Here is a 27,316-nt window from a genome sequence, read left to right as displayed (position 1 = left end):
TCATTCGATCCCTGTGAAACTCTACATTGGAGCAGGATAATGCACGACCGCATGTTGCAGATCGTGTACGGGCCTTTCTGGATGCAGAAAATGCTCGATTGCTGCCCTGGCCAGCACATTCTCCAGACCTCTCACCAACTAAAAACGTCTGGTCAATGGCGGCCGAGCAACTAGCTCGTCACAATACGCCAGTCACTACTCTTAATGTACTGTGATGTGTTGAAGCTGCATGGGCAGCTGTACCAGTGCACGCCATCCAAGCTCTGTGACTCCATGCCCAGGCGTATCAAGGCCGTTATTACGGCCAGAGGTGGTTGTTCTGGGTGCTAATTTCTCAGGATCTATGCACCCAAATTGCGTGAAAATGTAATCATGTGGGTTGTAGTACAATATATTTGTCCAATGAATACCCGTTTCTCATCTTCATTTCTTCTTGGTGTAGCAATTTTAATGGCCAGTAGTGTACTGTAATTCGTTTTCTAGGCGGGTTTCAACTGTAGCTCCTCTTTCACAAATATCGGAAGTCTCACATCGTTTGGCGCATGATCCTTTGACTCTAGCTATTTCTGACAACAAGCGAGTGGTAAGACAATGAACTCGCATTCGAAAGGACGGTGACTCGAATCCACGTCCGCCAACCCAGACTGACGTTTTCCGAGCTTTCCCCCCAAATCGCCTGAGGCAAATGCCGGGATGGTTCCTTTGGAAAGGACACGGTTGATTTCCTTATCCATCCTTACACCCTACAAGAGTTTGCGCTCCATCTCTAACGACCACATCGTCAACTGTACACGAAACCCTAATCTTCCATCTTGGTTTCTGACAATGCCGTTTCGTAAGATGTCATACTCAGCTGCGACGTCCTTAACTCTCCGACTGGAAGGCTTTAGGTGCTGTGTTAATTCTTTTCAGCAGTTTATATTGACTCTGAAAATTAAGTTTATGAGACCTGTTGCTACACTTCGTTCGTTACATTTCAGTTATGTGTGTCAGAACCTTAAAATACGTCAGTAAATCTCTCTCTTTAAGTGTGTAGATTGTTTCTTATCTGCCAACCCAACGTACTGGATTTGGTATCTAGTTTTACCTTGGAACTGTTCACGAGACGAGTTTTAAATCCTATCACAATAGTACGCTGTGATCAAAAAGTGTGTAGGTGTTATCTACTTCATAATATAGGGCTGTTAGTCTCTTCAGCGCGACTAAATGTAATAACTTTATTCTTTTTTGCATACCACTGTATACGCTACTCTTGACGGATGTTCTGTCGTAGGTTGCCGTAACACTTCCCCATTACGTCCAATGCTGGGGTGCTATTCCAACGTCTGAGAGCCCTGGTTATAGTGACAATACAAAGGGAAATGTGAATTGGAGTTTTGAATTATGTAGTTCGTGAAGGTATGTTATTAATAATGCTGTGGTGGTGTAGTAGTCAGCATATCTGCCTAAATGCCGGCACGGTAGCTCAGCGTGTTCGGTCAGAAGGCTGCGTGTTCCCTGTAATAAAAAAAAACTGAGTCAAGGAACCAACGATCAATTGGAACGGATCTATTGTGACGTCCGCCCCGACCAAACGCAACAAACTATATCGAACAAAATGAGTAAAAAAAAAGTAAGTCGACCTGGGTTCGTGTCCTGATCGCAGCACAAATTTTAATTCACTTCAGCTTCCAACGTTATCGTAGATAAATTAGAGACTAAAATTCTATTCCTTTCGTTCTACATATTTAATTAATGTACGTATCGTTTACTCTAAGTGAAGGAAATAAATGATTCGCCTGTCTTTACGTCAGAATGATTTCGAGAACTCTCTCGGTTTAATGATTGCGAAATACTTCTCCTGATTGATTTCAATGAGCTTCGGCGTTTTAAATAACTTTTTTAAAATTGTAGAGACATCCACGGGTGCACTGCCCTAATCTTCCCCGCCTAGTTACTGTTATTACTAGACAATTTCTTTGAGTGAGCGATGATTATTTTCCGCTTATTCACTTAAGGGCGAACAATATATGACGTGAGGCAGTTCTCAACAATAGAGAGGTCTCCGCAGCGGCGCATACCGTCGCTAGGTAACAGTTTTGAGACGGCGACTGGCGAGCAACACGAATGTGATCGTCCCCACTCACCAATACCTTCAGCAAACCGTGATACGTAGAAAGGACAGGGAGCAACGATAACGATCAGAAGGTAGGCCATTATCAAACATATATGATTGGCTGTGGGCGCCAATATCTTCTACATTGTTCCATTGAACTCCCTGTCGTGCCCTGGTTGGGTGAAGTGGAATTTATATTGTCGGTGGGTCCGTTGACTATCGGTCGGTTGGATTGTTGTCGGATCGGGAATGGTTGGCCCGACTGCCTGTCTCAGCTAAGCAAGCGTTAGTATTTGAATTTGAGGACGATCCTTGAACATCTGAGCGCCCCTGGGTGTGCTGCCCTATTTTTTTAACATTTGTTGTTGTTTGTACTTGTATGGCCTCTAGCCGATTTTTTAAAATGAGATTTGCTTTGCTCTTAAGGCCCTCAGCCCAAATTAAAGAACTGTTTTACACAAGGCCTTATTATTCAAAAAAACTGTTATGGGGTTTTAAGTGTTTGGCCTTCAGCCGATTTGAATTTAACTTGTTTTCCTCAGCCTAACTAAAGAACTGTTTTAAGAAAAGGCTTGTCTTTTAAATTTCTGATTATGCTTAAGTTTTAAGCTATTGGCCTTCAGCCGTTTTTAAATTAAAGTGGCTTTCAGCCATTAATTAAGTCCCAAAGATTAAAGCTGAGTTTTAAAAAAAAATTGGGCTCTTGTGTTGTTTGATCAAATAATAAAGCTCTATGTTCGAGTGAAACTGACAGCCCTTATTTTGGCCCCTTTCCACAATTTATACTACATGTCCTGTCCTGTCCTGTCCTGCGGGATTAGCAGGGCGTCTCACTTAGCACAGATGGCCATAGCACTGGAGTCAGCGTGGCTCCAGATCCCTGTCGGTACCTTCCAGCTCCTCAAGTCTCGCAGGGGTCTGCACTGGAAAGGTGTCTACTCAGGCTATCTGTCGCACCCAAAATACAGGCGTCAAATTGACTGTACCTCATTTATTTACTGTTTAATTAACTGAACACATTGTGTTGAATATTTTGTGTAAATTCCTATGATAAGTTCTTTTTCGGACTGAATTATGTGTATTGATGGAATCACAGCAATTTTAGCGTTTCCAACTGTATGTTAAATTAACAAGATGTGATGATTTGTAACTCCTAAAATCAACGAACAATGTTCCAATAGTCCTGAAATGTATATAAGCACTCGAGTATGACAGGTTGGGCTCGCTGTTTCGATTTTCCCCGGCCTAAGATCTGTGTCACACTGAAGTTATTTCACGTTAAACGCCGTGTAAACCTAAATTGTTAATCCAATTCTGGGCAATATCTCGAGGACAATAGCAGATCTCAAGCTAAGTACTGCTCACTACCCAAATAGAATGTGTTATTTTATTGAACATGTTACGTTGCAAAGTGAATGGAATATTTAAGTGCTAACAAACAAACTTAAGTGGGAGAGGCACGAATTCTTATAAATCTATTAATTACAGGAAAATCTATTTACTACGCATTATTTATCGTTCTACGAAGTATCCGTGCGAAATGATCTCTGTATTCGCTCGCCTAGACACTGTTAAGCCAATTCGAGTGTCACCGTGGTGTCATGAAACGTTTTCCATGCACTTATCACAAGAAATAATAAGTTTTTATAAAAACTTGTAATGGTTGGAGAGGAATTCCAAACTTTAAGTTCCATTTTTGTCAGAAAACTAATTTACCTTTTAAATCGCAGTTGTCTTATAAACGGAATGAAATGAGATTTGGGAGTTTTGTTTCTGCTTACATATAATATCTCAGATGGGTCGGCTTTTGTTTTTGTGTCAGTGTAGTTCGTACGCTCAGGGCCAATATATTTTCTTGACGTCTCGACTCCCTAGTATATATTGAATAGGTAGATGGTTCTAGAATTCGAGCTACTGATATGTTAATTCTTCTCGCTGACAACTTTGGCGATGTAACGATACTGTGCCCAACAGGCCTGAGACTATAGTCATCGCCGTTTAATGCTGTGTTCCCGTTTCGGTGACAAGTAATTTGTAGTATCATCTGCAAAAAAAAATCCCCCATCTTTGTGTATCCCCGGCTCTGATGGTTCAAATGGCTCTGAGCACTATGGGACTTAACATCTTAGGTCATCAGTCCCCCAGAACTTAGAACTGCTTAAACCTAACTAACCTAAGGACATCACACACATCCACGCCCGAGGCAGGATTTGAAACTGCGACCGTAGCAGTCCCGCGGTTCCGGACTGAAGCGCCTAGAACCGCAAGGCTACCGCGACCGGCCCGACTCTGATCCAGTCCAGAAATTCCCCGGATGTGGTGGCTGATGCGTATAGCTGTTCCTATAGAATTTGAAAACCTAATTATGTCTTCGGACTAAACTCACTTGTTTTCAGTGACTGCCAATCTTAGCTTTCAATTCTGTGCGCAAAGGGTATCTTTCTTGAACACATCAATAAAATTAAATCATTTAAAATTCAATTATGTACAACTTTTCTGTTATCTTTAACTCTGCGTGTTACATCTGCTTTACGAGTAGATGGACCTACGAAACAGCATCGTCTACTAACTGAAGCTGACTGAAGTGCATGTCTGAGTGAGAATGGTATCCAAAGCTAAATATTATTATTTTAATATAAGGATGGACTGCACCTGACTGACAGATTTTTCCACGTTTTCTCGTATTTTTCTTATGAGTGCAAGGGGCCTTCCATCCTCGTGCTAGATGGGTCAATGTCCTTGCTGCCCCAGACTAGTTACGGCTCTGACCCATTGGACACATTATACGGCATATCTTAAGCGAATAGTCTGTATTACCAACTCACAAAATATTTATTCTCCCCCCTGACTATATATACACTGTCCAGTCACATTAATGTGACCACCTGCCAGATAGCCTGAGTAGACACCTTTCCAGTGCAGACTCCTGCGAGACTTGATGAGGAGCTGGAAGGTACCGACAGGGATCTGGAGCCACGCTGACTCCAGTGCTATGGCCAACTGTGCTAAGTGAGACGCCCTGCTAATCCCGCAGGACAGGACAGGACAGGACAGGACATGTAGTATAAATTGTGGAAAGGGGCCAAAATAAGGGCTGTCAGTTTCACTCGAACATAGAGTTTTATTATTTGATCAAACAACACAAGAGCCCAATTTTTTTTTTAAACTCAGCTTTAATCTTTGGGACTTAATTAATGGCTGAAAGCCACTTTAATTTAAAAACGGCTGAAGGCCAATAGCTTAAAACTTAAGCATAATCAGAAATTTAAAAGACAAGCCTTTTCTTAAAACAGTTCTTTAGTTAGGCTGAGGAAAACAAGTTAAATTCAAATCGGCTGAAGGCCAAACACTTAAAACCCCACAACATTTTTTTAAAATAATAAGGCCTTATGTAAAACAGGGAAAGGGGGCAAGGTGGGGGGGAAAAGGTGGGGGGGAAAAGGTGGGAGGGAAAAGGTGGGGGGGAAAAGGTGGGGGGGAAAAGGTGGGGGGGAAAAGGTGGGGGGAAAAGGTGGGGGGGAAAAGGTGCGGGGGAAAAGGTGCGGGGGAAAAGGTGCGGGGGAAAAGGTGCGGGGAAAGGTGGGGGGAAAGGTGGGGGGAAAGGTGGGGGGAAAGGTGGGGGGAAAGGTGGGGGGAAAGGTGGGGGGGAAGGTGGGGGGGAAGGTGGGGGGGAAGGTGGGGGGGAAGGTGGGGGGAAGGTGGGGGGAAAGGTGGGGGGGAAAGTGGGGGGGAAAGTGGGGGGGAAAGTGGGGGGGAAAGTGGGGGGCGAAAGTGGGGGGCGAAAGTGGGGGGCGAAAGTGGGGGGCGAAAGTGGGGGGCGAAAGTGGGGGGCGAAAGTGGGGGGCGAAAGTGGGGGGCGAAAGTGGGGGGGAAGTGGGGGGGTGGGAAAGTGGGGGGAAGTGGGGGGGTGGGAAAGTGGGGGGAAGTGGGGGGGTGGGAAAGTGGGGGGAAGTGGGGGGGAAGTGTGGGGGGGGGAAAGTGGGGGGAAAGTGGGGGGAAAGTGGGGGGGAAAGTGGGGTGGGAAAGTGGGGTGGGAAAGTGGGGGGGAAAGTGGGGGGGAAAGTGGGGGGGAAAGTGGGGGGAAAGTGGGGGGAAAGTGGGGGGAAAGTGGGGGGGAAAGTGGGGGGGAAAGTGGGGGGAAGGGGGGGGAAGGAGTTTGTTTTCTGTCATCTGCAACTATTCATTCTCCCACTGACACTCTTACCATGACCATCCAAGCAATTGCTAAGAAAGTTCTAGCAGCCACCTTTAGCCCTGTCTCCAGCACTATCATCCATCCTGTAGGCGTGGTAAACCCATAAAGTAGGTATGTCAGTGACTAAGGCGAGTTTCTTGTAGGCAAATGCAGAACGGTTTCTCCTGGACCAGGAGCTGCGATTCTTCCAAATCTGTGTGGTATCCATTTAAATTCCATTGCAACACAAGTTCCTGTGGGAGCCATTGTTTACCGAAGATTTGCCTTTTCTTTCTCCCTCAGAGGTGGTGGTTTACTGGAGAGGTCAGTGGAAACGTTAGCCAGTTCCCAGCTCTCTGGTTCCTCAGATTGGAAGTCCAGATCCTCACAGGCATAGTCCCAACAGACAGGGAGAGAGCTCGCCAATTTGAAGGTTTAACTACCACGTTCCTCGACTTGGAGTTACATTTTGAAGGACATTTTTCCTTACTAATGGGAGGATCTGGTTGCCTAGGTTGAGGCGACAGCTTAGTAGGCTTCTGATGGTGGGCAGTGATATGTGGCTTAGGTGGTAAGCCCATCACTGATGGCTTTCAAATGACTTCCGTTTCAAGTGTGGCGTTTCCCCTACAGATACCGACAAGTGCATGTGCTTGTACCTTAATATGTGATCTTAGTTTGTGTGGAGACATCACACTTGGTGATTGGTGTCTGAAGAGCACCATAGGTTACACGTGTCTTGAATTTCAGCTCCTTAATTTACCTTTCCTCATTGTAAACCTGACGCTTTCTGCTCCACACTGGGCGATCCCCAGAGCAATTTACAAGTTTCAGAGGAACTCTACAAGAATCCAAATCTTTGATATTTGAAGCATCATATTGGGTCAGAGACAAAGGGGAAGACCATAAGACGGATATAGCCTGCAAGGATATGTTCAGGTAATTCTGGAGCACTAAACGTTGGAATAAATGTTGCAGATTTTTCCAATTTGCCATTGACTCTCCTCAATTAGTTCTGTACTTCCGTGATACCCCTATTTTTTTCATTCTTTACATATCTCCGCAGGATCCACCTCCATCAGAGCAGTTAACCAAGCCTTCACTAAAGTTAAGGATGTCATGCAACTCAGCCTCGACTAGGTAATTATCTACGGCCTTACATCCCAGAAGCTTAGCTACTAGGTTTGAATTAGCAGCTTCAGCTAGAAGTGTTCCATTAGAAAGTTGTTCGACACTTTTTAGGGACCTAACAATACCTAACAATGCCTTGTGACTACAGAAAGGGGAAACCTTCTCAAAGGTTCCCCCTGTTCTCTTGATTTCAATAAAAGTGTTATGGCAGATTAATGCCCTGTCACTAAGATTCTGAGACCTCTTTTTGGGACAACTGACCAACTAAGCTCTTTGATACGTGGATGTAGATACTATCTGACGGTACACCCATCCCATCAGGAGCAGTAGTTCGATGAGACAATTACATAGGGATCCCACGATCTCTAGGGAACCAACTGTCGACCCACGCACAGCCTTGCATGCCTGAGCAAGCCTTGTACAGGAGGGGAGGGGGGGGGGGGGGCGCAGGTGCCTTAGTGGTTGCCTGCTAGAGGCTTCTTTTTTTTAAAAATAGAAGTATGTACATTTCTCCAGGTGGTGAAACCAACCCCCATTCTCCGAAACACACAACATTCCACCACTGCGCCATATGGTGGTCGCTGAAGCATGCCCGGAGTTTACGGTACCGGTAAGAGAGGACTGATGGCGCTAACCAGTTCTCAGGTCAGGCACCCAGGGTCACAAACCTGTACCCAGCAACCAAATGCTCAGCCCCTGTGGGAATTCACATTGGAGTTGCGATGTCAGAGATGTTGGAGTTGCGCTGTCAGAGATGCGGGGCAGTCAGGCTATGAATGCATCAGAATATGTTACCTTCATCAGACGGAGATATTGGTGCACTGGATCCTTTATAGCTCGTAGATGTTTAGTAGTGAAGAAGATCTAGGATATATCTGTTACAGTCGGAAAAAGGAAAGAAATGTAGCACATTCTACATAACGAAGACCTGAACTTTATCCTGAACGTTTCAAGCATTTTTAAACAACCACTCTAAAGAATTTCTGTATTACGTTAGACAAAATGAAGGGTAGCATTCAGAGAAAAACAATGGAATGTTTCGATCATAATTTCTATTTTTCATATTATTTTTATTTGAACGTAAGCCTACATGTTACAGATCTTGTGAGAAATGTTCAAAATATTACCGCACTTCTCCAAAATCTTATCTGTAAATGTTTCATTACTGTAGACCAGAGATGCCTAGTTGATGGACATAGTTTCCTACCGTGATGTAGAGATTTTGCCATTATAGTGAGGAACAAAATATCCTTTCGTGCAGAAAAATAGAATCCAGTCATTTCCAGCGCCAATGACAATAGATTCCTTTAGTGCAACATGGAACCAGATGATTCCATTGGTATAGATTTACATTCTGAAAATCATAGTAAGACAAATGGTACGTCCCATTGCACCGATTATTAGGGCTTCCTACCATTCCATTCACTTATGGACTGTGGAAAGAATGATTGATTGAATGCATCTGTGTGTGTTTTAATTATTATAATCTTATCCTCACGATCCCTACGTCAGTGATACATAGTGGGTTTCAGGGTATTCCAAGAGTCGTTGAAACTGTTAGTAGACTATTTTGGGTTAGTTCACGCCTATTTTCAACAGTCTGCCAGTTCAGCTCCTTCAGCATCTTGGAAACACTCTCTCACGGGTCAAACAAATCTGTGACCATTTGTGCTACCATTCTCAGTAAACATTCAATATCCCTTGTTAGTCGTATTTGATACGGGTCCCACACACTTGAGAAATATGCTAGAATGGGTCGCACAAATTATTCGTAAGTTGTTTCCTTGACTGATTACACTTGCCCAGTATTCTACCAATAAACCGAAGTGTATCATCTGCCTAAGCATCTTAGTGCACTAGACCATGGGTTGCACAGAGACTCACTCAAAATAACTCCGGCTGCACATTTCATCTTACAACGCTACTACACTAACAGTCATAATATCTAGCAACCATGGATTTGTCAAAGCATTACAAAGAAGCCGAGGCTTACTGGGTCAAGAAACCAGCCATTATATAAAAACACAGTTTCACTGTCTTGTATGACAAACTTCTGCCAGTAAAGTGTCAAGAAGAAACCGTTAGCCGCGCGGTCTTAGCCACCTTGTCACGGTCTGTGCGGCTTCCCCCTTCGGAGGTTGAGTCCTCCCTCGGCCATGGGTGTGTGTGTGTGTGTGTGTGTGTGTGTGTGTGTGTGTGTGTGTGTGTTGTCCATAGCGTAAGTTAGTTTAAGTTAGGTTAAGTAGTATGTAGGCTTAGGGACCTATGACCTAAGTAGTTTGGTCCAATAAGACCTTATAAATTTTCAAGAAACCGTTACTTGACATGTAACAGTATATCCCAGCTGAAAAACGGAATTTCTATGAGCAAGTACGAAATTAATAGTGGGTTTACATGTCTGTCTGGCAAAACACTGATTGAGAACAGAAAATGTAATCCTGGTTACATGTTTAGTGTAATTGCTATGGGAATAGTGTTAAATTTTCCCATGTCCTCAGTTGATGGTTTTACAGATTTGCATTGCAGTACACATTGTGCATTTTGACCAGTGTTGTACTTTATAAAAACGAAGTTTATTTCTGCAGTAAGTAATACAAAAACCAGAGCGTTTCAGCCACATAACAGCACAGACACAACGTTGTTCGTCCAGGAATATAAAAAGATAGGCTTTTTTTCAAAGATAATATAAGTAATTGTGTAATAGCAGTCACAACAATATGCAAAATGGCGTTTTATCTTACATAAACTGTCTGCATCAAGAAGCCCAAATATCTTAGTATAAAATAGGTAAGCATAAAATATCCAGAACACAGAATATTTTAGTTATATCAATATCAAAATCCAATTTCTCATTCATTGGTCACTGGAACGCACGCCATTTATTCGACAGCATGTGGTCGAAAAAATGTTTCGTCTATGAATTACTGTTACTGTAGACAAGAACAATTTACGTATATTGTATAGAGCTAACTCTGCTAATGAATCTGCGACTGTCGATCTCTAGTGTTAAAATGAAAATAACGCTTATTGCATATTAACTTAAAATGTGATTGTAACTGACTTCATAAACCACATACGAAAGTGAAACACTAATCACAAATCTGCATAACACGCGGCCATAACGTCGAGTGCTGTGGACAATAGCTAGTCTCGGCCAAACGTCAAAATGTATGACTTATTTGCTCACCGCTCTCGTTACACCGTTAGCAACTATTTCTATTGTTAGCTATGCCCTAAAACCCACCAAGCGTAAAGTGGCCCGATACTAAACTCTTCAACGCAAATATGCCTGGCGAATTACTTCTTTGGGAAGTATGACTAGTAACTGAGAAAACCAGTTCAGTATCCACCTGTGATGTCACTATCAGACTCGGAAAAATCAGATGTACAACCGAGTAGTTTCCTCACAATCGAATGAGAAAGACTACGTATCTGAGAACACGTGCGAACAGTGGCTTTTAATCTTTTACGCAGAAAGTAAAAGTTTGACTGAGAAACTGTTTACAGATTTACCTAAAACCATTTTTAGGCACATCGCATTACTTCGGATGCATGAATACAGCAGCGCCACTTTAACGTCTCTGCCACGCGTGGCTTCGGTGCGCCATTCCTGACTACAAACTGACGCGCAAATCACGAAACGACGCACCTCTGAGAATTTCTTCATTCGTTAACATGGAGGTGGCGTGGCAGCGCCATGTCCCCGCCAGACCTCCGCACCGAGCGAATTCTATGTGAATTGCGTCTGAGTAGTTGCTCATGTGAATGGGCTCGCAAATTAAGCGGTTGTAGGAAACAGTCCAGAGAGGACAAGGCGCTTATTCCCAGTCTTACTGTGCCTGCTGCAACGACAAAGCCCGACAGGTTTCATGAGTCTTGAGATAGAACAGTCACACCATACGAAGTTGTGTAGCACAGGGCAGAAAGGGAATGACCCTCCACAAAGCAAAAACACCAGGGCTGACTTTCCCACATGTACCAATTTTCTGCCTACCTTGCATACGTAGACGGAAACAAAGATGCAATCGGCTGAAACAGCATTTCCCCGAATTACACGCTCGGATAGCCGTAGCCTCCACAAATGTGTCCACTGTAGTAAAAGATGAAAGATTTATCCGTTCTGAAGGGAAACCAGAGTTTTGTTTTAGGGTCCAAAAACAATTAAGGTCATAAGCGCCCCTGTCAGAACCGTAGACCCTGAATGTAATAGTGCTCTGTGAAATACTGAGAATGGTCACTGTACACTTCGATTTCACATCGCGTGAATCATGAAGTTGTCGAAGTTGTAAGAATTTGTTGCTATTGCAGTTCTTTCATCACCTGCATGACATGTACCTCTCAAATTTTTCGGCTGTTGCTTTTCAGATGTACAGGGTGTCCTAGGATAAATGGTCAATATTGAGGGACATGACAGGAACGATTTTCTTTAAAAAAAAAAAAATGCTAGTAAATATGGGCTCTAAAATGCGTACTTAAAGCTATGAACACTACTCCATCCTCTATAATGCAAAAGAAATGTCTTCTGCTAAACAAGTGCTCACAGCCCTCAAGATTTGCATTCTAGATTCCATATTTACTAGATGTTTTTCCTTCAAATGATCTTTCTTGACATATCCCTGAATGCTGATCATCCCTCCTGGGACAGCTTGCATTTATCTAGATTGCAGTTTCTGGAAGTTTCGAGGACGCGATATGCTATTTACTGATTTAAGCATACTGGCTCGTTCGTTTTGATATAGTAGTGTTATAATTATAAGTTTAAAAAACAAGTTATCAGGAATAAAATCATCTCGATTTTCAAGCCGCGTCAATTCGAATAAAATTCTCGAGCTCTCCCCTCTATCGTCGTCAGAAATAAAAATCACTGACTGCCGGGGGCCGGCCGCATGTTATTTATTTTTCTACAGTTTTTCCAACAGTCTCACACAGCGCATTACGTCCTCACCGTCGTGGAAAGGTATGCGTCCTCTGAGTCTTTCGCCGAGGAAGTCAGTTCGAGTAAAATTATCGAGCTTTCCATGGCGGAGATAGCCATCGAAAGCTCGAGATTTTTATTGAAATTGACGCGGCGTGAAACCAGATTTGATTCAGGCATGCCACCGCGAAAGACCCAAAGGAAACAAATTAACTACAGTCAAGTAATCAGCTCGGGAACGTTACACCATGCCCCAAGCCTCTGACGCCATCAATTCCCTGCCTCAAACAAGAGCAATGACAGTCGTGAATGGTCTGCCGCCGACTCGTTGCTAACGAATAATTAGAGGAGGATAACACGGCGGTCGGTCGGTGCCGTTGGGCCTTCCGAGGTCTGTTCGAACGGATTTACTCTTCTTCCAGGGCCAAAGGAGTGCTGGTGCAGCATGTACGAAGGAATGCTTCTATGGGGAGTTCGGAAAGTAGGAGTGTTATAATTCGTGCAATTCAAACGGCCACTCACTCGGTGGGGTGGCTGATGGAAGCGGCTTCAAAGGCATTTCCTATTAAAGTTGCTCCCATCAACCACCGCACGCCGCGTGTCAACTCTGATTACGCGAATAGTGACAAGAGTGAAATTTTGTAAATAAAATGACAAACTGACTTGGTGATTAGGTAATTGACTTGCGTTGTTAATTTCTATACTTACGACAGAATCATATGAGCATTTCACAACGTCGTACGGTAACAGCCAGCTGTCATTTTCAGACCAAAGACACGCCGTAAGCAGTTTCCGTTCCGTTGTCAACAATACTGAAGCTAACAATCGTCCTCTTATCGGTATAGCTACAACTAGGGATCGTTCTGTAAAACGACCGCGCAATTAACTTAAAACATTGCAAACAAGCCCACTACTTTCTGCGAATGCCCACAGATTCTGCAGTTTTTCCGTCAGCTACTGCGGTACGGCGCGCGACGCAACGTGTTATCCATTTAACTTTCTTTTCAGTAGCTGCCAATCACTCCAAGTAACTCATATTCTCTGTACGAGCTACGTCATTTCTAAACAGACGAAATTACAGAAAAAGGGAGTGCTACGTTATTGCATTTCGGTCCTGCTTTCCACGTTCTTAGAAAACATGGCAACAGAATTTTTGATTTCATACCGTTTTAATATTAATTTTTAATACAGAATTAGCTTGAAGTATGCCTCAAATCGGTCCACAGCCTTGAAGTTTCTGCCTCATTATGACAATTACGAGATACAATGGATGAATGGCGTTGCTCTCTGTGTTTTCGCACAATACTATTCTTCGTCTGGGAGGCATTCATTGACATCTAACCTGCCGGGTTGTTGCACTGAAGTTGACACATTTGAATATGCGCTTGAGATCTCTCTTGCTCAATGTAAGTTAAAAACCTATTGTAAGCTTTTCGGTCTCCATTTGTTTACGCCTACCGGCGGAACAATTACGTACGATGTAAGAAATAGAAATTGCCGCTTCAGTAATACGAAAACACAGCAGTGAGCGAAATTCTGCAATCACCCAGGAAAAAGGAAAATAACCTGGTAAATTCAAGCGAAAAAGAAAGATTTCCTGTAACACTTTATATAAATATGCTTCGAGTGTTCACAGTAGCCGTGAAGTTAGCTGCCACAGTGATACTTCAGTCACTTCTACCGCCGCATATTTCTCGCGCAAATCTATTGCAAACAGAACAACAAAGAGGCCTTTGGACGCACAGAAATATCAAGTAAGATCGTCGACATTACGTATTGATAAAACAGTGACCCAACGCTACGTAAATCACAATAAGGACAGGGACAGTCAGGAACAATGTTTTTGACAGTTGTTTCTGTCGCTAGTAGCCGGTGGGAGCCTCTCAAAACAGAGATAACTTCGTGAATATTGTAGGGATATACATTTCAGCCTTAATAAACGACACGAATGAAACAACGTAGCATTTACACTACCTTTACTTACCTTTAATGAATTACCTATACGTCAAATCAACCGCTCTTTGATGCCACAGGTGCTCACTGACTCGAGATTCCTTCGTTTCTACTTGCTACACCGTGGCCAGACGCCGGTACGCCGGATCACGTGACACGTGCGTCACTCGATAACGAGCGGTTGCAAGACGCTTCAGGCGTTATTCATTCTGTTGTTATATGGCGCGCGAATTGAAAACGAAGAAATGGCGGACGTTGGGTACAGTTCACTATGTATTCACAGAGTGAAATGCGTTTTCTCTAAACGCTTAAAATCAAAACAGACAAACGAGGCAGTAAAAAAATACGCCGTATGTCGTAGTTTTGCTGCGCTATTGCTACTTTCTTACTATCAATAGCGTCTTTGTAATACCTGAATTGCCGGCCGCGGTGGTCTCGCGGTTAAGGCGCTCAGTCCGGAACCGTGTGACTGCTACGGTCGCAGGTTCGAGTCCTGCCTCGGGCATGGATGTGTGTGATGTCCTTGGGTTAGTTAGGTTTAAGTAGTTCTAAGTTCTAGGGGACTGATGACCATAGATGTTAAGTCCCATAGTGCTCAGAGCCATTTGAACCATTTTTGAGCCATTTGTAATACCTGAATTTCGAAAATAGTCATTTACAAAAATAAAGGATTTAAAAATAAAAATACAGTACATATATGTAATGCCAAATTTTATGTATAAATAGAAAGCTGAGATAAAAATAGCTGTAGAAGGGTACATTTAATGATTGACTATATTATGAAGTTCCCCCTCTCATTATGTTATAGTAATAATAGTAGTAGTAGTTTTATGCATCCTTGATCACTTTTAAAAGGATTTTGGAAATACCATGGTATTAAAAATTAAGAACAAATACCTAATCCATTTATATAGGCATTTACATAGGCGCACTCACTTGTCCAGCTTAACAAACCATGGCCATACTATAGGACCCATTGACCATTTGCCAGAAGTAATTTAGGAAAAAACATAGAAAACCTACACCAGGATAGCCAGCTGAGGATTGGAGCCTTCATTCTCTTGAATACAAATCAAATCTGCCAGAAACAGTATAACCTCGTTCATTTTGTACCTATTGTGAATTGCTGTTTTGTTCATATATTGCTCCAAAAAAGCTATTTCATAAGGTAAAAAGCTAATGCTACAGTTCTCATTCATTTCTCGTCATCAATCACTGCACACACCATCAGTTAATTTCAAGACCACAATCATGCTGTGTGGTACCTATTTTGCATATCAAAACTTTTCCACTTACTTCCCAAAAAAACAGAGGCAGCATCCCTACATAATGAGCAAGATGCTAAGCTCAGAAAAAGGATATTATGTGTGTATTATTAAATGCAGAGATTTGATGTAAGGTTCTGTAGTTCGCATCAATACGAAGAGCATTTAGGGACGTGGAATAAGTCAAAGCAACCATTAGCAAAATACAAGCAAATCACAAAACTTAACCTGTGTACTGCATTAACAATAGACAATCTATACTTCTTAGCATTATTTGTATTTATACTTACTAAATCAAATAAATTAGAAAGAAAGCTGTTATATGGAAAAATAGCAGTAGCCTCCTCAATTATACTAAGTAGCTAGCCTTCTGATAAATTAACATTCACTTGATTATGTTGGTATTTTCAAAGAACAGAGTTGCCTATGCCCGTAAATACTGAATCCTGTTTATGATATGTGCAGCTTTACAGTGAGTATCGCACTAATGGTGTGTCTAGCAGAACTCTGCAGTCCTTGAATCTAGGCACTCAGATAATCTGTAGGGGGAAAATGGCTAACAAGTTATGTTTTTATATATGTTCCAATACTTTGCTTCGTTAGATTCCATCTTGCTGAATAATTTTGCACCTGAGAACATAACTCCACTCTGAACCCTAGCCAAGTAGAAAAAGTCGGCATGAAAATTATTTTTGTGTCTTATATTGTGATTGCACATATTGTGGTTGTCCTGAAACATATTTATTGTCAACAACTAATACCAATAAAGAGTAAAGCTATTGTGAAGTGAGTATAAAGCATCCAGGATCCTTAAAAAAGCTTATGCAAGATGTAATGTTATCTGCATTACACAATATGCTTACTGAATATGATCCACAGAATACGCAAGAAACTAAACTAACTGTTTGCTTCTCCTGAAATAACAATTTATTTATGGTACCTTAGATGCACTGTTCTATAAGATAGCTACATAGGACAACAGGAGTGAACACATGCAAAATAAGCCAATGGCCTTGTCTTTAGATCAACACAATGAGAGATGTTTCTTAGGCCAAATCATACTGGACTGAGCTTTCTAACTACTTTATCTAGGTACTGGTTTCCTTTTGAATTGTTATCCAAGGATTTTTACACAGAGTATTTCTTTTAATGTATGGTCATTGTTATCTATGTCTGGCACTAGCAAATAATTTTTGCTTGTCTGAAGTTTCTTAATATAGGTTTTTGTGCCATCAGCTATTAGCTGTGAAGCACTTGTAGTGTTGTTCAGTTGTCATCTGAGCTGTGTCTGCTAACATTGAGGTTACATCCTCAATTAGTTTAGTGTAACTTAAGTATCTGCATGTTCTATGTGTCATAACTCTTGCTATGATTTGGAATGAGTTAATTTTACAATCATAGTATATTTTCTCAGTGAAAAATTAGGTGACATGTTGGCCATTTATATGATTGTCTTAAGCTACTATTTTTACAATAATTTCCCTTGCAAATATGTTTTCAGTTTGTCTTTTAGGTTAATTTTAATAGCTGTTAATGAATTTTACTGATGTCCTTGCCACAATGATAACACCGATTCCTGTCAGCTCACCGAAGTTAAGCGCTGTCAGACTTGACTACCACTTGGATGGGTAACTGCCGAGCCCTCTTGGAAAGTGGGCTGCACTGAGCCCTTGTGAGGTCAATTGAGGAACTGTTTGATTGAAAAGTAGCATCTCTGGTCACGAAAACTGACAATGGGTGGGAGAGCAGAGATCTGGCCACAGGCCCCTCCATATGCACAGCCAGTGTTGCCTATTAGCTGAGGATGACATGGTGGTTGGTTGGTACTGTTCAGCCTTCCAAGGACTGTTCAGATAAAGAGTTTTTAATGACTTTGCATCACTGAGTAGATAGTCAAAGATTTTATGGCTTAATATCTCACTTCTTTCTGTGCAAGAATGAAGAATGGTGTAAGCCATTTTTCCTTCTAGCACTATATTTTTCAGTGCTACTGTTGTTTTAAATCGGTGAGGCTGTTGTCAATATGCCCAACTATCTGCAAGAGGTTCTAGAGTGTTTACTACATATAATGCTTATTACATGTATCTGTGGAACAAATACTTTTCCCTTAATGACCAGCTTTCTCAGAATACAATGTTGTAAGATATCAGTGAAAGAAAATATGAAAAGTAAGTCAGCTTTTGACATTTTCATTTTCAAAATCTGATATTAGACCTAAAACAAAAGTTTTTAGACTAAATACGTCATTCAGACAGACTGCTTTAAAAGAGTTTCAGATAAATGAAGTGTCGCCCACTAAACGAGCTTGGTGAGATTGATTAATGGTGTGCTTTCGGATGGTGAGCGAGTTCTATGCATAAAAAAGGATTAAACAACTCAGCAGAGAGTGCAAAAGCACACCATTAAACTTGTGCAAAAGCACAGCATTAAACTTTTCCGAATAAGCTTACCAAGCTGCATAAGATTGTTAGAGGATCAAAAACAAAGTTAATAAACTACTTATCTTTCACACAATTTTGAAAGGAAATGGCTATACGATGTCTATCTCAGCACCGTGCAAATAGTAAATACAGGAATCCTTATGTTAAACAAGGAGGACTATAAAATTAGCAGGTACTTCTGTAGGAATAATATGAAGAAAGGTGGAGGTGTATGTTAAAAATAAGATCATTCCATGTCAATTCAATGCACCTCTCAACCTGACCCTCTCAGATTTCTTTCAAATTTGGTGCATTTGATGACCCAGATAAGAGATGGAAAAATACCAATTGCAGATGTGTATTACAACTGTGAAGAAAGTTACAGATCTGGAAAGTTTGGAATTTGTGCTAAATTTACATGTGTATGTCACAACATAAATGATTGTAATTCTGGTTCTAATTCAGTTACAGCAATGAAAATGGTACCATTGGAAAGCTAGCGAATAGACCTTTACATTGATATGCCACATGGCACGTTTCTGAAAATTTTCATACTAAAGGTAATTGACCTTGACCTTTGACCTTGAATATCTCAAAACACACCTTCTTCAATTTTTTTAAAAAAAATATATATTTAATTTGTTCCAGTATGTTACTATAAATATGGTAAATATCAAGATGGCACACCAAATGTATCATGTACAAAAATTTATTTTGTCAACTTAATACACCATCAACATGCATTAAGCAGCTATGTACCCTGTTTTTTTCTATTACACCAGCCAATAGCAGTTACTTTTATTCAGACCAGTTCTTTAATATCTATAGCTGTGAACAGCCAATAAGAGACACTTTTATTTCAAACAATCAACATTAGCCTGTATTGGTGAACAGACAATCAGATAGATTTTTATTTCAACCAATCAGCATTAGCTTGTTTTAGTGTACAGCCAATCAGAGAGACTCTTACTTCAACTAGTCACCACTAGTCCACTGATCTCTATATATTATGCAAATTTTTTCATATGTTTTATGGCTGTGGTTTGTTTAACAAAGCACAGTGTAAATGTGTTGTAAAGTAATATTCAGTAAAAAATGTATATCAAGTCAAAATTGTGCTGTTGCAATCCGTTTAGAGAAGAAGGTCATGCAAGAGTGCAGAAGAATTTACGGAATGTTTGGGAGTGGATGATAAACAAATATCCCAATGTACTGTTAGGTGGAAAAATTTGCAGTACATGTTGAAAACAAATATCGCAAAACCCAAGAATCCCTGCAGATGTTGCCTCAGTTGTGCAATCACCCCCAGAATAAAGAGGGTGTTACGTCTAATGCAACTCACACTGTATATCAGTTACCTCATCATAAGGTGTGAAAAGCATTAATTAGCACTGTGTTGGCCAGCATTATCACAGCACAGTATGTTTAAGTATGTCTCCTGTGCATAATTTTAGCTGTAGTTCCTGTTTGAATTCACATTCAGATCTTAGGATGAGCCATTAGGTATACAGGCTGATAACAGATAAGATGTTGACTACTTTGAGAGGGGGTAGTATTCATCAAAACAAGAAAAATAAGTCTGATAGACATGGGTCCAGAAATGCATACTTTCTGCGATAAACACGTTTACAGGAGGTGTTCAACATGGCATCCATTCATGACAATGCATCCCTCTGCCCTCCAGCATAAGGAATGCTGCACCCTTTGAAGTACACATATATATATTTTCCTTACTGTCATTTCTCGGTAACAGTATTATCTTATTCCCAAGAGTAAGCAGCTTTCACTCAATTAATACTCAGCAGAAATCAAACCTTCATTTGCATAGGACTTCCTTAAATCTTGTACAGGAGGGTGTGCAGTATACTGCTGCATCCATTTTCAATAAGCTACTGCTCAAATTCAAAACTCTTAGCAGTAATCGACACGCTTTCAAATCAAAGCTGACGAGTTTTCTCGTGGGTCACTCCTATTCTGTCAAGTTCTTGAAAAATTAATCTGATTCTTATTGTATTGTTGATTGCATTTACTTAAATTTATGGATTGGCTTTTTTTGGGTTCATAAAGATTTTATTTTTATCTGTTATTACTTTTATGTTGTAATTTCTTATACTGACATGTTCCATGACCTTGGACATTTAGAACTCGACTTTTAAATAAATAATGAACCCTGCATAATTGAAATCACATTCCCATTTAGGTGTACCCCTGAGGGGAAACCAAGTAAAATCCAAGTGAGGCTTACAGTTCTGAGGGACATAATAGTATTAGACATCAGTTATGTTGTAGTGTTACACTGAAGTAATTACTGCTGAAACAGTTAAGAATTTTTATTACTTGTTTGTTTGGCTGTTGAAAATATCAGTAAGTAAAAACGTCATTAAATTACATGCATACACAATCATTAGATAGTATCATCACAGAATATTAGGCATATTTGTGAAAACTCCGTTCAACCTTAACAACTGACTTTGTGAATTTTAAGTTCCCAATACAGCACATATCCATTTTTGTAGGTGTAGAAAACTGGAATCTGTTGATGACTATAGACTATAGATTGATTGTCAGTTCATATAGTTCATACAGTCTTGAAGAATATCATGAACTAACAGGAAGACTTCGGCCAAATGCATTGATATCGAGGTGGTAGTGGCATGAGAATGATAATATGGAAGGCTGGATCAGGATGTGATCTGGTTCAGTCAAGAATGATGGTGTACAATGGCCACATGCCCACTCAAAGAGGGGTGGACTCCAGCTAGCACCAAACAGCAATGTTGTCAGTGTACATGAAACATTTGAACAATGCAGTCACAGATAGTAGGAGTGGAGTCATTGTTTACAGGAGCTGGAAGAAATGGATTAGCTCATGTCCACTAGGACTTAGTATTGAGTTCTCTGAGGTAGAGCACAACACAGTTTACTATATAAATGAATCAGCTAACAACACATACTAGTATTGATGTAACAATTTACAAGCATTGCCACAGATATGATCAAGTTGCAATGTTTTCCCCTGCCACAACAGTGAATAGCAGTTTGAGTGTTAAGGAACAGATTTGTTCACATGATACTCAAGTAGCATTCACATTGTGATCTCATTACACTTAGTGGTTCCATATATCATCTACATGGTTAATGAGATAGTATATATATGGCTCACTAAGTTCTCACACTAATTCTTGTTTCTTCATTGTTCAACATACATATTACACCAAATAATGGAGAATCAGGTTGATGTATCAACAGTGCTATGAAGACGACAGACTGCTGTTCGCTGGAAAGATGATAAATTGAGTAGCTTTTTCATAATATTAAATATTACACCTGTAGGCATTACAGATGTGTTCATGGTTACACAACACCAGGTTATACACATTGTTCAAAAGTTTAAAACATACTCATAATGTCTTTAGTTTTCAATCAATGAAGAGTTATCAGCTTATGTAAGCTCTAAATAAACACATATGACACATTTACTTTGGACTTAGCTCATAAGCTGTCTGTTTCACACTTGCTTGTCAGAGACTGATGCAAGCACATCCGTAGCAAATCCACAACCAAGAAATTATCATATATGCCAACTTATACCCCTCACATAACGAATGCCACAGTCAGTAAATTGCCATTAGAATTAATTCTAAACATACATCAATCAATGGGTAAGGCAATTAAAAAAACTTATTCCTTAAAGATAATCAATGAGGATCTGAAATTAACCACTACATAGAAAACATCTTGTTTTATTTTACCAAAATTGCTTACAACTAATGTGCTGAAATAACTTGATTATGCAAGTATTCATAATTATACTTCTTTGAATAATTCACCCAGTTCTGTTTCTTTTGCATTATTAGCTCAACTGATTAACAAAACCTTGCACATCTCCATGATTATACATATATTACAGTAAGTAGTCATCAGATACATTTAGACTAGAGGAAAATTAAATACAAACACATAATAAAGATTTCATTACCTAATGCTACACATAATCTCTAGATACAAAACAATTTTATTCAGTTTGTGAGTAAATGACCAAGAGTTATATATCTTCAAGTTCTTATGTGAATGCAGTTCTTCAATTTTATGACTAGTCAGGTAAACCATAAGATAACCACCAGGATTCAGAACATCAATTGTCTCAAACAGTCCAGAATAAAGGAATTGCCATTTCTTGTTTGTCTTTTTGTCTTCTAAGCAGTGAAGATTTCCAATGATTCTGAAGAGGCACCTGTATTACAATGTTGAATTGTTGTACTCTCTTGATCTCTTTGTTGTGTTAGGTTTTCTCTGGCGTGCCTTGGATGTCAGAGTAACCTGAGCCTCTCTAATTTTATGCTCCCATGGCTTGGAATCTGTCAGAGTTCATGGTAGTCTATCAACCAATTCATTCTTCTTAGACTTCTTCAGCATAAGTTCTGATGGAGTAGTGTTGGTGGATCTGAATTTCAAGTTACTAAGTATTTCCTCAAAAGGTCAAAGGTAGTTGAACCAAGTAGTTTGTGGGTGATCAAAATAGATTCTAAAAAACTGGTACAATTCCCAAAACAGACACACTATGGGATTAGATTCTGGGTGGTGCCATGAGGTTAAGATTTGCTTAATAGCAATTCCACGTAGAAAACTGCCCATGGTAACTAGTGGAGTTGGCACCATTGTCAGAGGGCAATGTCTGTGGCTTATTGATGCACTGAATGTAGTCTCTAACAAGTTTTCAAGTATGGGCTGACATGTTACAGTTTCTAATGGAAATAGCTTTAGGTATTTGGAAAATAGGTCACAGAAGCTAATAATGCACTTTTCACCCCCTCTCGGCCCTTTCACCTTCTGACAGAAACTGCACATTCTTAATACTTTTTGAACTTTCCTCTGAAAGTTTGGTACATGACAATACCTCTGTATCTTCTCCACACATCTGATCACTGTGCAACAACCCCAGGAATTAATCTATTTTTGTAATTTTTGGTGTCTGCTCTTTCAGACAAGTGTGTGACTGCAAGTGGGCGAGGGACATTACATTAGTAGTGTGTGGATAGGTTGAGAATTTGGGTCTGATGAGAGGTGTGTTAGGTAAATCTGTGCAGTTGCAATGACCACTGTGTTCAGATGGCTTATCAGTCACAGCATCTGCTTAGTAAGGAGGAGACTCCAGTTCAAATCCTTGTCTATCATAAATTTTCAGACTAGTCCAAAAGAACAGACACCGCATTTACATAATTAAGGCTAGGACAGTCACTGGTCTTTTCAGTGTGGATGCACAATAGGCTCAAACTCTTATGGGAATTAGAGAAATAGTACGAGTAACAAGGATAATGGGCAAGGTGCACTGCATTAGTAGTGTGTGGATAAGTTTGAATTTGGGTGTAACAGGAGGTGTGTTAGGGTAGTCCATTCAGTTGTGATGACCACTGTGTATGGATGGCTTAGTGGCCAGAACATCTGCCTAGTAAGCAACAGACCCCATTTTGAATCTCAGTATGGCACAAATTTTCAACTTTTTCCATTGATTTAAATCAATGCCCACTCACAGCTAATGTCTGTTATTCCTTTGTGTCTAAAAGAACAGATACCACATTCATACAAAATGTTGGAGTTCCATTCACTGTTTGTACATGAAATAGGTATGAACCTAAGCCATAGGATGAAACATCAGTTATTAGTTCAAAGTCAATATTCATGTCCAAGTGGTGTAGCAACAGTGAGTTCACTAAAGCTGTTTTAATTTTCTCAAATGTAAGTTGACATTCAAGAGTCAACTGCCATGTAACATTCTTTCTTAATAAACTCAACAATGGCTCAGCAATCATGACTTTTGGGGAATAAAATGACGATAGAAGTATAGTGAAGTCTTTAAGTTGTTTTTGGGTCCTCAGTGCTTGTGTATTTTGAATTGCATTAATCTTTTTACTGTCACTTAGTATGTCAGGTGACAATATTAGATGTCCAAAAAAGTTTGTCTTTGTCAAACCAAGTTTTGACTTCTTCAGGTTGGCTGTCACACAAGATTCACAGGACTTGTCCAACACTTTATGTAACACAGTGACTGGAATGCAATTAGATCACCAACAGAAAATATAATCAGTTCACATATTTCTGGACACAGTACAGGACTTAAGACTCTCAAACGCATATCATTCAGTCTAAATGGCAAGACAGTGAAATGGTAGCTTCTGCCTATATATATGAATGCTGTGCATTTACAAGTGTCAGCATCTAATGGAACTTGCAAGCAGGAGCAGCTCATGTCTGCACTGGTTAAATATTTGCATTCAAGAAAATTTTGAATCAGTTCCTTAATGTCTCACAGTCTGGTATCCACCAAAATAACTACCTTGTTAATCTCACAGGTGTCTAATGCAAGTAAAAAACTGCCTTCAGCTTTGGTAACCAACTGGCTGCAATACAGACTCTTTGAAGAATCAGGGATCCTCCATTGAAGCATGTTGATTTTCTGGTCAGTGCAGATCTAAGGGCTCAAGGAATTGAGGCTGTAGTTGTAGGTATGTTGAGGTTTCATATTCAGATACAAATGTAACCATTAATAATACCAGGCTTCTCCTAAAAGACCTGGACATAAAAGTTTTGAAAATTTCATCTGCTGTGAAGGCGATAGGGCAGTATATTCAGCAATTTTGTCTAGAACTAGTTTCTATACTTTTATGACAGGCTATTTTTTCACGTTAATAGCAGTTAGTTGACTCATCCATTGTATTATCAATATCTGGAAGTACTTGCCATGGATGCATTCCTTCAATAATAGGTTAACTGTGGTTGTGATTCCGTTGTTTGTGAATTTTATCTTTCTCAAAGAAAAGTCTATCATTGAGTCTTTTTCTTGCTGCCATTCAAGCCCAAGTATCAGTCCACAACTAGATTAGCTACAACCAGTTATGTCCCCAGGATCATTCTAAGTTGGATCTGCAATTTCACAAACTGTGAATGTCCCCAACTGCTCCTATTATGCTGCAGTTTGCTGCCAGAAAGATTGGTATATCATCCTTTCTACGAATTCTTCTGAATAATGCCACTGAGACTGCATTAATACAAGCACCTCCATCAAGTATGGTATTCACTACTAGAAGGCCTTCAACATGGACTGCAGATTGTGGTATCCCTTTTGAACTAAACTTGCATGGGTGTGGATTGCACAAGTTCCTCTCAAATGTTTTTCACCATCATTGTGCAGCAGCAGAAGTTATTGTTAATTACAGGCCCTAACTCAATTATTAACCAACACTTTTGGGGCTAGATGTGGTTGCAACTGAGATTCAGTAGGACAATTGTCTTCTACCACCTCTGTAATAACCAGTAGTTTATTGTTGTTGTTAGGACATGCAGACTGATTCCGCTGTCACTGGTTATGTCCAGTATTCATATGATAGATGGCATTGTATCTCCTCATCTTCCTCTTACTTTGGCAGTTCTGTCAATGTCTTGTTTTCGTAATGTATTTCTTGAAGTAAATGCATAGTGTGCCCTGCTGCACATTAAATAGCTTGGAACCAAACACTTATTTATGGGAAAGCTCCTGTATCACATTCAGTCAATATTTAGAAATAAAACATTTTTCAAATTCATCATAAGTGTTGCATGACTCTGCTGCATCCATCATTCAGGTGACACCATTGCTGTGTAAATCCACTGATGTTTCCAATCTCTTGTGCTTTTGTCCACATGTGTGGCGATGCACACTTAAATACACAAATGAATGCAAAGGGCTGAATTATCTTCTTGTCAGGCTGAACATTTTAGAATCGCCAATGCTTAATGAACTTTTCTTCCACTGCATGAGTGGCATAATTGCTCCCTGCACTATATGCAGTTGTGGTGAAATATTTGGATGTCTATCACTCTGTGGATATTGTAGAAAAACTGGCATGGAATGCTGTGTGTTTCCTCTTTCTGCATTACTCAGAATGGATTGGTTACTGTGCAACACTTCCCTGATTCCAGATAATTCACAGTAGAACACATTTACTCATTGATTAATCTCAGCTCACTAATGCGTGAAGTCATCAGCTAACTGAGTTTTCATGTCTTGCAAATCTTAGGTAATCTCTTTATTCAAATCGTCGCTCCAGGATGTAATTGTTTCATGGACAGTGTTAATTTCCTCCTGTACCTTAATGGTTACTTGACTGTCTTTATTACTAAGCCATTTGTAAACCAGCATCAGATTTATCTTTCTGAACCTTATATTGATCTCTAATGTTTGAGAGACAACCCTGACACTTGAGTGGATAATTTCTCAATAGTAATAGACAAGATATCTTGACCTCATTTGAATCAGATAACTCATCAGTTAATCCGTTAAAAGCTTCAGACAAGTTCTTATGCATCTCCCTGAATTAAGAAATCTTGTTAACTATGGCAAATAGGGTCCTCAAATTTCCTGTATGGTATTACTTAAAGCAGAACAATAATTGGTGATCTCTTTGTGCAATACACTTTGAATTTCTCCACTTTCTACCCGCAAAACTGTCTTAACTACCAGAATTTCAGTATGAAGTGCTGTTTGTACTTCCAAAATTTCTGTATGGAAAGATATCTAAATTCCTTGGATTTGTAGTGATAATTCTTGCTTTAAGATCTCTGACATGTACCACTTTAAACTTTCTTGTTGCTGTTCTAACATTACTTGGATTTTATTGAGCAGTTCTATGAATGGGTCTAAATGTTGGCTACTCAAGCTTGCTCATCTCTTTCCGCTGTCTGCTGGATGTTAACTTCATCCTGATGAACCACTGTAAACAGATGTTGAGTTCTGACCATAACACAACAAAGTACACAAAATGACTAGAAATTGCATTTTAACTTACTAAGAATAATCCCTACTCTCCAAAACAATGTTCTTGTGGCAAGAAAACCACATAAATGTAGCACTGAATTTCATTCAAAGGAAACAATTCAACAGTGCCAACAATGAACACACCCTGAGCACATCATTTATCAAACTAATTCCAACTATTAAATTGGAAATGCCAATCTACAACTGAATATATCCATTTCAAGCCCTTGGTACTGTCAAGCACAAAAGGAGATGTGTGTATACACTTACCTGCAGATTTACTGCTATACAGCCCTTGGGATTAGAAGTCCAGTTCTCATGTGGATGCTGACTTGAATTTCATTTCCCAACGACAGATCTTACAAGAATAAAACACACAATTGTTAATGATTACACTAAACAAAAAAATGAAAGAATATTGTACAATAAAACTGAAATAGCTAACATCTCATGACACTTCTGTAAACAATTTGCCAAACTGGATTATGTGTTCTTGTCTTCAACCAATAATTAATGAGCTGAATGAATATAAGAGTTAGTATGAAATAGAAGTTCATTAGTTGGTTCATAAG

At 40.0% G+C, this 27,316-nt stretch overlaps 1 protein-coding gene across 1 annotated transcript in view; it reads right to left on the bottom strand.

Moving 5' to 3' along the window:
- Positions 1–14,481, bottom strand: part of LOC126285375 (sepiapterin reductase-like) — a 136,860-nt gene extending 122,379 nt beyond the window's left edge. Inside the window, exon 1 of the mRNA XM_049984701.1 lies at positions 14,300–14,481. The gene's annotated coding sequence lies outside the window, so the exon portion shown is untranslated. The remainder of the gene's footprint in view (positions 1–14,299) is intronic.
- Between the last annotated feature and the right edge of the window lie 12,835 nt (positions 14,482–27,316).

This window comes from Schistocerca gregaria, chromosome 8, assembly GCF_023897955.1.
Source record: "Schistocerca gregaria isolate iqSchGreg1 chromosome 8, iqSchGreg1.2, whole genome shotgun sequence".
In the NCBI taxonomy this organism is placed as follows: Eukaryota; Metazoa; Arthropoda; class Insecta; order Orthoptera; family Acrididae; genus Schistocerca; species Schistocerca gregaria.
This window is presented reverse-complemented; position numbering and strand designations above follow the sequence as displayed.